General features: G+C 38.3%; 1 pseudogene; it reads left to right on the forward strand.

Annotated features, from left to right (window-relative positions):
- Positions 1 to 7260: 7260 nt before the first annotated feature.
- Positions 7261 to 7890, forward strand: LOC113182954 (large ribosomal subunit protein uL16-like; annotated as a pseudogene).
- Positions 7891 to 9051: the final 1161 nt, after the last annotated feature.

Raw genomic sequence — 9051 nt, forward strand, 5'->3', positions numbered from 1 at the left:
ACTAAATATGTTCACATTTTTTAGGTAAAGCAGGAAGTTTAATAGAATATTTTAACCAAGCTGATGTTCTCCAAACTAAAGTTGTCTGTAATGGTAATTTTAGACTTACAAGAATAGCAAATTTAATTGGGAATTTATGTTCTGTAACTAACCTAAATCTTATGTTACCTTTTACACCAGCATAAAAATGTAAATATACTTCTAAAAGATAATAAGAGCCTAATCTGTTTAAAAGTTAATATTGTAAAACATGAAAACAATTTGCCACTTTTCCACATAAATAGAAAGTTAAAAGCTCTCTCAGCCTTTCTTTGATTCATGTTTTGAGTGTAAATTTATATTATGTTAACTCATTTTCATACAGACTCAGGAAACAATATATGCAAACTTTGTAAAACATTAAGAAAGAAGCAAAGATCTTTGAACTAGAACACTTTACCTAAGATTTGTAAAGAGCCTCACCTTACCTGAGATACGGCCCTTCCTCCCACCTTACTACATGTTAGAATGGCTCCAAAATAGACCACACTCTAGCTCATTTAAAGTTGTGTTTAAAAGATTGGTTTTCGTTGTCAAGATTACTGTGATCTCAAACAGGGGATATAATGTATAACTCAGCCAAAATTCAAGATAGCTATTATATAAACTAAATATATTTTAACTCTTGTTAATTTTATCTTTAATTTTGCTTATAAACTCTATAACTGTTGCCTATTAATGTTTTGCAGAGGTACTGCTTCAAGAACACAAAACCTGGGTTAATTTGAGATAATAAGCTATCACCTACAGGACAGACAGGATACAAGGCTAACTCCAAGTACTAATATAGACCTCAAATTAATATAAGGGGTAAATGACTGTAAGGTTATGGACATTGAAGTTAAAGCCCAGTACTCTTTATTTTAAGACTGGTGAGACTGGCTTGCTGGATGTTTAAGACCAAGGCTTAAAGATTGTTAAAATAAAAGGGCCAAGAAAGCCAATATTTGGCTTCTGCCCTCTGAGTCAGCCTGAACCAGGGAAAGAGAGAACTTCTCTAAGGAGCTTTGCAACTCTGGGCCACATGACCTTCTGATTGGGGAGATTAATGAGACCACTGGAGAATGAAAGCCAATCCATGCATCTGTTGCAAAGAGGAGAGTCATTGGAGAAAGGAGACATATCTGATGCTTCCACAGGAAGCCACTTCATCAAGGAGACCCTACCTAGAAGATAGCTCTAAAAGAGCTAAGAAACTGCTCTCAAGTTCCCCAAGAGTAACCCCTGTGGGAACTCAGCTGACTCTTAATAGCAGATAGGAACAAGGTCAATTTGACCAGCTTGGTCTTGAACACCTAGAAAAAACAGTTATAACCAAAATATGGCCATACCTGGGCATTTTAGAGGAAAACAAGTGTTCTTTTAAATAGAACTTAAGATGTACACTTGGGTTAGTCCCATATCCCTGATGCCCCCAAACTTCTATGGTTTGTCCTTTATGAGGCTCATATTTGCCCTTGCCTACCAAAATTAAACTGGCCTCTGTACCTAAATTTTTCTTATTCCTCAAACTGACATTTGACCCCACAATCAAAGCCTATCCATTTCAATAGTAGCCACACCAGACATAGGAAAGCCCCCAAATTGTTCCCTTACTCACAGGGCTAGTAACATCCATTGGGATTAACACAGGAGCAGTGGGATTAGGAACCTTTATTCACTATAAAATAGCACAGGTTATTGTAGATATCCAACAGGTCATTGATTGGGTACTGACTTTACAAAATCAATTAGACTCTCTGGCATCTATCATCTTGCAAAACCAGTCAGGGAAGAATGCTCTTTCTATGGAAACCAACCAGGAATGGTAAGAGACAAGGTTAAATGGCTCCAGGACCACCTGGAATAGGGAAAAATAGATCAATTTACTGTTACTGTTAACAGGTTTATCATGCTGATTCTCGTAATATGCACAACTATGGGCATGGTAGTGGCACAGAGATTTATTGGGTCATATTCCACAGCCTGCTATTGTTCATCCAGTAACATGCTTTGATATTCCCCCTTCAATCTATCTTAATTCCACCACTTTTTTGCCTGATCCTTTGTGAACTACTGGGTCTACCCAACAATTTTTGTTTAATTACCCAGGATTGTCCTCCCGACCCCCACTTTGCATTTCTCTTGGTAACACGTATTGTTACTAAACCAAGCCTCAAAGCTGGTTCATCATGACTCTGAAGGATAGAATCAAGAGGCCAGGCTTACTTTTCTCACAGGCAAAAGGTCTCCTGCCTGGCAGGAAGTTAATGTTAACTATTCATTAAACAGATCCTTATGCTTTCACCATAATCACAAAGACCCTCCACATGAATTGTTAAGGTAGACTAAATGTGTTACACCATATCCACAAAATATTTCTGTTGCAGGAAAACAGGTTATAGATTGGGGATCTCATGGGAGAGTGATGGACACTCAGTCTAGAGATACGGGATGGACGTTCTTTCTTGGGACTGATTTAACTTGTGTTCATAGAAATAACATTGGTTCCAATATCATAAAGTACTGGTACAATGGGGAATTATCAACTCTCCACCTGAGAAAGGAATTTGGGCCAATTCAGGGCTCCATATGGAAAATAGGTTTAATTCAGGAGTCTTTTTGAGTTTGGAATGGTGAGTCTCATTATGGGAAATCAAAAACTGTTATCCATCTTCATTCTTCCCTTCATAAAGAATTCTACCTCACAGCATGTATATTAAATACCTATGTTTTATTATCTGGGCCCATTGAAATACAGTATAATGCCTCACAAAATATATATTAGGTTAAATGTGAAAACTGTATGTTGCAATACTGTGTTAAGTGAACCATATGGCAGAACCCAGAACAAACTGTTATGCTTCTCAAAAGACCAGTAGCTACCTGGCTCCCTGTAAAATCAAAAGAACTGTGGCAGGAAACACCTTCAGTAGTGTTCATGCAAGAGTTGCTAAGACTGGCTTGCTGGATGTTGAAGACCAAGGCTTAAAGATTAAGGTTAAAATAAAAGGGCCAAGAAAGCCAATATTTAGCTTTTGCCCTCTGAGTCAGCCTGAACCAGGGAATGAGAGAACTTCTCTAAGTTTAAAGCACGGGGCCAAACAATTTATTGGGTTGTTAATAGCTGGTATTGTTGGTCTGGCTGGCATCATTGCCTCTGCCTCCATGACAGCAGTGGCCTTATACCAAGAGGTCCACACAACGTATTAACTTCAGCAATTCCACCAGAATTATACTGAGACCCGACAAACTCAAGTACATGCAGATCAGAACATCCTGAACGAGGCCTAGTGACTAAAAGATTCTGCTGTATGACTAGGAGAACGAGTACAAGATTTATGATGGACTCAGAGACTTCAATGCCATTATAATATTACTCATTTTTGTGTTATTAGAGTTCTATACAATGACACCGAGATTCAAATGGTGAATTTCCTAATGCTTATCTAAAGAAGTTAAAATTATAATCTCAGGTCCTGGCCATGGTTAATGCCAAACACCTGCTTTTAATAATGAAGAAATTTGGGAGAGTTTAGAAGGAATTTCTTCCTGTAACCCTTTTAAGTACTTTTCTCTGCATATAGTTGGATTACTAATCTTAACTATACTGTTAATTGTCTCCCATTTCTTGCTTTGATAATTTGTTGAAAAGGATGGAAATGATTAAGCCATCAGGAAAATATCATTCCCAAGTTACTCATGCTTGCTCTGCTCCAAAGGAACCGAATCCCTGAAATCATGGGAAGAACACCCTAAAACTGATTGGGCCTTAATGAAAGATAATAGAGTCCTCAGCTATATTACATGCCAAAACCATTTTCCTAACACTAGGAAGTTAATCTTCACCTTTTATGCTAAAATTATTCTCTATTATTAGTAAGCTAATTGGCCTTCATTTTATATTACAATTTGTTTCCCTAACCTAACAAACTAGTTAACAGTCATGTGTTGTTATAATATCTTTCTTTTCCCTATTTCAGTTTTTCAGTTTTTTAATAAAGTGATCAGCTCAGCCACAACTGCCATGAAAATCTCAAAGCATCTCTTCTCCCACCACTTACTGCCTGATCTTCTGGAGCAACATAAAAATAATTGACATCGCTCCGGATAGCTTCTGAATATCTACCACACATCCCCCTCTGCCTAACCCCCATATTCACTTCCAGGATTCTGAAAGGAAGACCCTCTCCCTACATCACCCTATCCCAGCAGGAAGCAGCTAGAGATCTCAACATCCAATTCCTTCCTTTCAGAGTCTGTAATATTAGATATGGAAAATGACAAACCCCCAAATAGTAAGGCCTGCAAAAATGGAATAAAAAAGAAAGTAGCACACTGATGGCATTGATCCTTTCCTGGTGACAAAACCATCCCTAGTAAGCAAGCCAAAGCATTGATCCTTCTCCATATGAATCCTTTCCCAGTGACAGTATGGTGGGCCACTGAAGGGAGAAAGATAAGCACTGAACACTGACCCCAGACCCTCCAAGTAAAAATATTGCTCTGTACAAACAAATTTAAAAATTCTCACAAACCTGTTTCCTGAGTGCCCAAATTGACTATTGACCCTAGACCCCCCATCTCACCCAATGAGACAGACCCCAAATTCTTAAGTGCCCTAGACTGATAAACTCACTAATTAATTAAGTCACCTTTCAGTATACCTTATGTAAGCCCAGTCCCCTCCTCTGTCCAGTGGTTCATTTTCCATCAGGAGAGTGGGTCCATTCCTGTGGTAGTAATCCCATTCCTGAATAAAATATTTCTGAAGTTTAGGTCTGTGCTAATAATACCATTCTTTTTTTTAAAAAATACTTTTTTAGTTGTAGATGGACACAATACCTTTAATTAATTAATTAATTAATTTTTATATGGTGCTGAGAATCAAACCCAGTGCCTCACATGTGCCAGGTGAGCACTCTACCACTGAACCACAACCACAGCCCCCCATTTTTTTTATTGAAAAAAATATGAAAGTTTGAAAAACACTCTAGGTATCAATATGAAGAAACTTATAGTCGAGTTTAGGTTGGAAAAAAACAATAGTTTGAAAGCATACTCTCAGTGACAATATGAGGATATAAGCACTTCACTTGTAGATGGAGTGAATGAAAAACTAACACCTATATGGGCTGATTTTATATTGAATTTGCCCTGTGATCTAACAATCCTGCCTTTGGACAAGTCTTTCTGTTTCAGGTAGTTTACAAGTGGTGGAGAGAAAACCTCTTCCTGTCTGCCTCTCTGTGGATAGCCTTCCTCTTCCCTACTAATACTGGACTTGCCCATATGACCTTCTTTGATCAAAAGGACAATAGCAAACTTGATGTTCACAAAAGATTGAAAAGTGCTTGTGCTTCAGGGCTTCCTCTCCATGTGCTTGAACCTGAGATTGCCATGAGGACACAAGGAGTACTAGCTAACCTACTGAAGGATGAGAGGCCACTTGAGAACCCTTGATTGACAGCCTGCCAAACACCAGACATGTGAGTGAACCTATCTTGGGATATCCAGATCCAGCTGAATTGCCAGCTGACTTCAGTCACATGAGGAGAATAACAGAAGGACATAACTGAGTTCTGCCAAAACTGCTGACCTACAGAATCTTGAGCTAATAACTACCACTTTATGTCACTAAGGTTTGAGGTAGTGTGCTATACATAGTAAAAGCTAACTGTTAAAATACTAAAGATACAATGGTAAAAATAGGACAAGGCATGTTAATTGAAGCACTGCCTTTAATAGCTAAAGATGGGAAACAGTTCAGATGTCTAGCAATTCAACAATGGTTGAATAAACCACAGCACATTCCCCCGGTAGAACACTAAACAGGTGCAACACGGGTAGTAAATATCTCTTCATGCTCTTTTGTTTGTTTGTTTTTTACAGACACAGATTTATTTGGGAAAGCAAATACACATTTCAAGGGAAAATGTGATCTATCTTAGGGAAGAGACATTTTTTGGGGGATAAAGTAAGTAATACACATTCAAAGGAGGATGCAGTCCATCTCCAGAGGGAGAGACAGCAACTTTCTCTTCATACTTTAATGAAACACTCTTTAGCATATATTGTTAATTGAAAAAAAATAGGTGCAGAATTGCACATTATGCTGCCTTTTATTTAATAATGGGAGAATTTTAATATGCATTTTGCTTTTACTTTAAAAATGAAAGAATTGGGGCTGGGGATGTGGCTCAAGTGGTAGTGCGCTCGCCTGGCATGCATGCGGCCCGGGTTCCATCCTCAGCACTACATACAAACAAAAATGTTGTGTCTGCTGAAAACTAAAAAATAAATATTAAAAAAATTCTCTCTCTCTCTTAAAAAATAAAAATGAAAGAATTACCCAGAAAATAATACTGATTTCTTATAGGAAAAAGGAAGGGACACAGAAGCTAGATATGCAAATATTTTGTACACACACACAGAGTCAGTCAACTTTTCATCACCAGGACCAAAATACCTTCAGAGGTTTAGTCCATGGTCAGCCAAGTTTATTGCTTTGGGCCCAAGGGAAGACAGATCATGGTGCGGAGGGGCACTGCTCCATTCATGGCAGTAAAAGAAAATACATCATAAATAATATTTCCAGGAATCAGAAAGAGATAAAGGAGGAAATGGGCCACAAGGAAGATGAACCCTTTCAGGGCATGTTCCCAGTTATCCACCTTTTCTAGCCATCTGCCTATAGTCACCACCCAGTTAGCTTACTCATACTAGGATGAATTGATTAGTTACAGCTCTCTTAATCCAATCCTTTCTGAAAATTCCTACATTAATACAGGAATTCTGGAAGGACATCTCATATCCAAACCATAACACATAAGATAAAAAAACAGTCATATATACCCAAAGTGAAAGCAAAATAAAATGAAGAAAATGAATGAAACTAGTTATGTTGGTGTCTTAACCATACAGAGAAGTATTTCAGGTATTTTAAAAACATAGCCATTTGTCTGTGCATCCTTATTGGGGAAAATTTTGTGTAAAAATAAGAAGAAATAGTAATGTTTGTTAATAATTATTATGATGAATCTATTATATACATCTTTTTTGTGTTAAATACATTTTTGTTAATATTTTAGAAATCAAGAAGAGATATAAACTCAAAATGCTAAATGAAGTTAATCAATTAGAATTATAAGCTTGGGAAATATTATTATGATATATTTTCTTTTACAAAGCACATTTTTGCTCTTTGACATCCAGTGTGCCACCAAAGATCCTGGTGTTTTCATGGGCCACCACCCCACCTGGTGTTACCAGTATTGTAAGAATAAGCCCTATGAAAAATCTCTATGTGTCCCTGATGCCAAGATCCACATCTTTGACCTTGGGCAGAAGAAGGCAAAAGTACATAAGTTTCCACTATGTGGTCACATGGTGGGTGTGATGAATATGAGCAGCTGTCCTCTGAAGCTTTGGAAGCTGCCCATATATGTGCCAATAAGTTTATGGAAGAAAGTTGTTGCAAAGATGGCTTTCATCTTCAAGTGTGGTTCCACCCTTTCCATGTCATCATCATCAGTAAGATGTTGTCCTATGCTGGGGCAAACAGGCTCCAAACAGGGTATGATCGGCTGCCTTTGGGAAACTCCAAGGTACAGTGGCCAGGATTGATATTGTCCAGATCATCATGTTCATCCACACCAATCTGTGGAACAAGGAACAGGTGATTGAGGTTCTATGGGCTGTCCAAGTTCAAGTTCCCTGACTGCCAGAAAATCCACATCTCAAAGAAATGGGACTTTACCAAATTTAATGCTGATAAATTTCAAGTCCTGGTGTCTGGGGAAGCAGCTCATTCCTAATGGCTGTGGGGCCAAATCACTCATGAGAGCTTCCACTGTGTTGTCCCCTCCTTGATCACACTCACCAATAAATCCGTATTTTATTCATAAAACAAAACCAAACTGTTGAGAGCCACAGCCGAAGGGGCCCCAGCAAACTTCCAGCTGCCAGAAAACTTCCAGCTGCCAGAAAACTTCCAGCTGCCAGAAAACTTCCAGCTGCCAGTTGATGATTGGCTCACAACGGCCCCAGCAAACTTCTGGCTGCCAACTGATTGGCTCCTCTGCGGTGATGCTCATTGGGCTGTTTCCCCTTCCTTTCAGACCATGGAGCTGCTCATTGGGGGACTTTTTTTGGCGACCCAGCTAATCAGCCTCAAGAGCAGGAGGAGTGGGGGAGGTGGAGAGGCTTGTGGGAAGCCAGTGGTGGCAGTTGGGCTCTGAAGGTTTTTCCTGAGGAGCTGTTTTGTTTGGCGTGTGTGGTTCTAAAAATAAAGTTCGCTTCTTTTGACAAGTGGCTCCTGAATTGTGCCCAGCCAGACTGCGGCACCAAACAAAACAAAACACATTTTCTAGACCTGTTCTGTGAAGAGAGTAATGAGCCCCTAGGACCCAGATTATAGTTTCTAAATGCCATTTTCCAATAAAAGGAATAAGGATTCCCCGGAGAAATGGCAAGAACTGTATAAAATGAGTTGGAAACATGTTGTTGGACCTGAAAGAAGGGAAACTATTAAAGAGTACTGGGGTCATTTCAAAAATACTCAGGAGCCAATTTGAAGAGATTCTTTCTTGCCAAAGATGGACAATGTTGTCTAACAAGATAATAATTGCAATAAATTGAAACTTATGCTCAAATTCATGAACTAAAAAATCATACCCAAACATACACACATATACAAACTTTGCAGGATGTTAAGAAACTCATTATTCTGAAAATAGGTAAATACAAAAAATAATGGAGCATTTATGCTGCCTCTCCTATAAAAACCATGCTTTGGGGTAAACTAATCGTAGATATGGAAAATTCCTTCTCTGTGAGGAATTCCAGTTAACAAAAGGTAATGAGAGCATCCTAATATCATTATGTTTTTACCTCTAATAAAATAATGAATCTAGAAATGATTACCAATACCTTCTAAAATCATTTTTGAAAAGTTGATGAGAAACTTCATAATAAATAGATCTACTTGATAATTCAGGATCCCTGAGAAATCACAAAGTACAATTGGCTCTC

The sequence above is a fragment of the Urocitellus parryii genome, chromosome 1 (genome assembly GCF_045843805.1).
Source record: "Urocitellus parryii isolate mUroPar1 chromosome 1, mUroPar1.hap1, whole genome shotgun sequence".
Classification (NCBI taxonomy): Eukaryota; Metazoa; Chordata; class Mammalia; order Rodentia; family Sciuridae; genus Urocitellus; species Urocitellus parryii.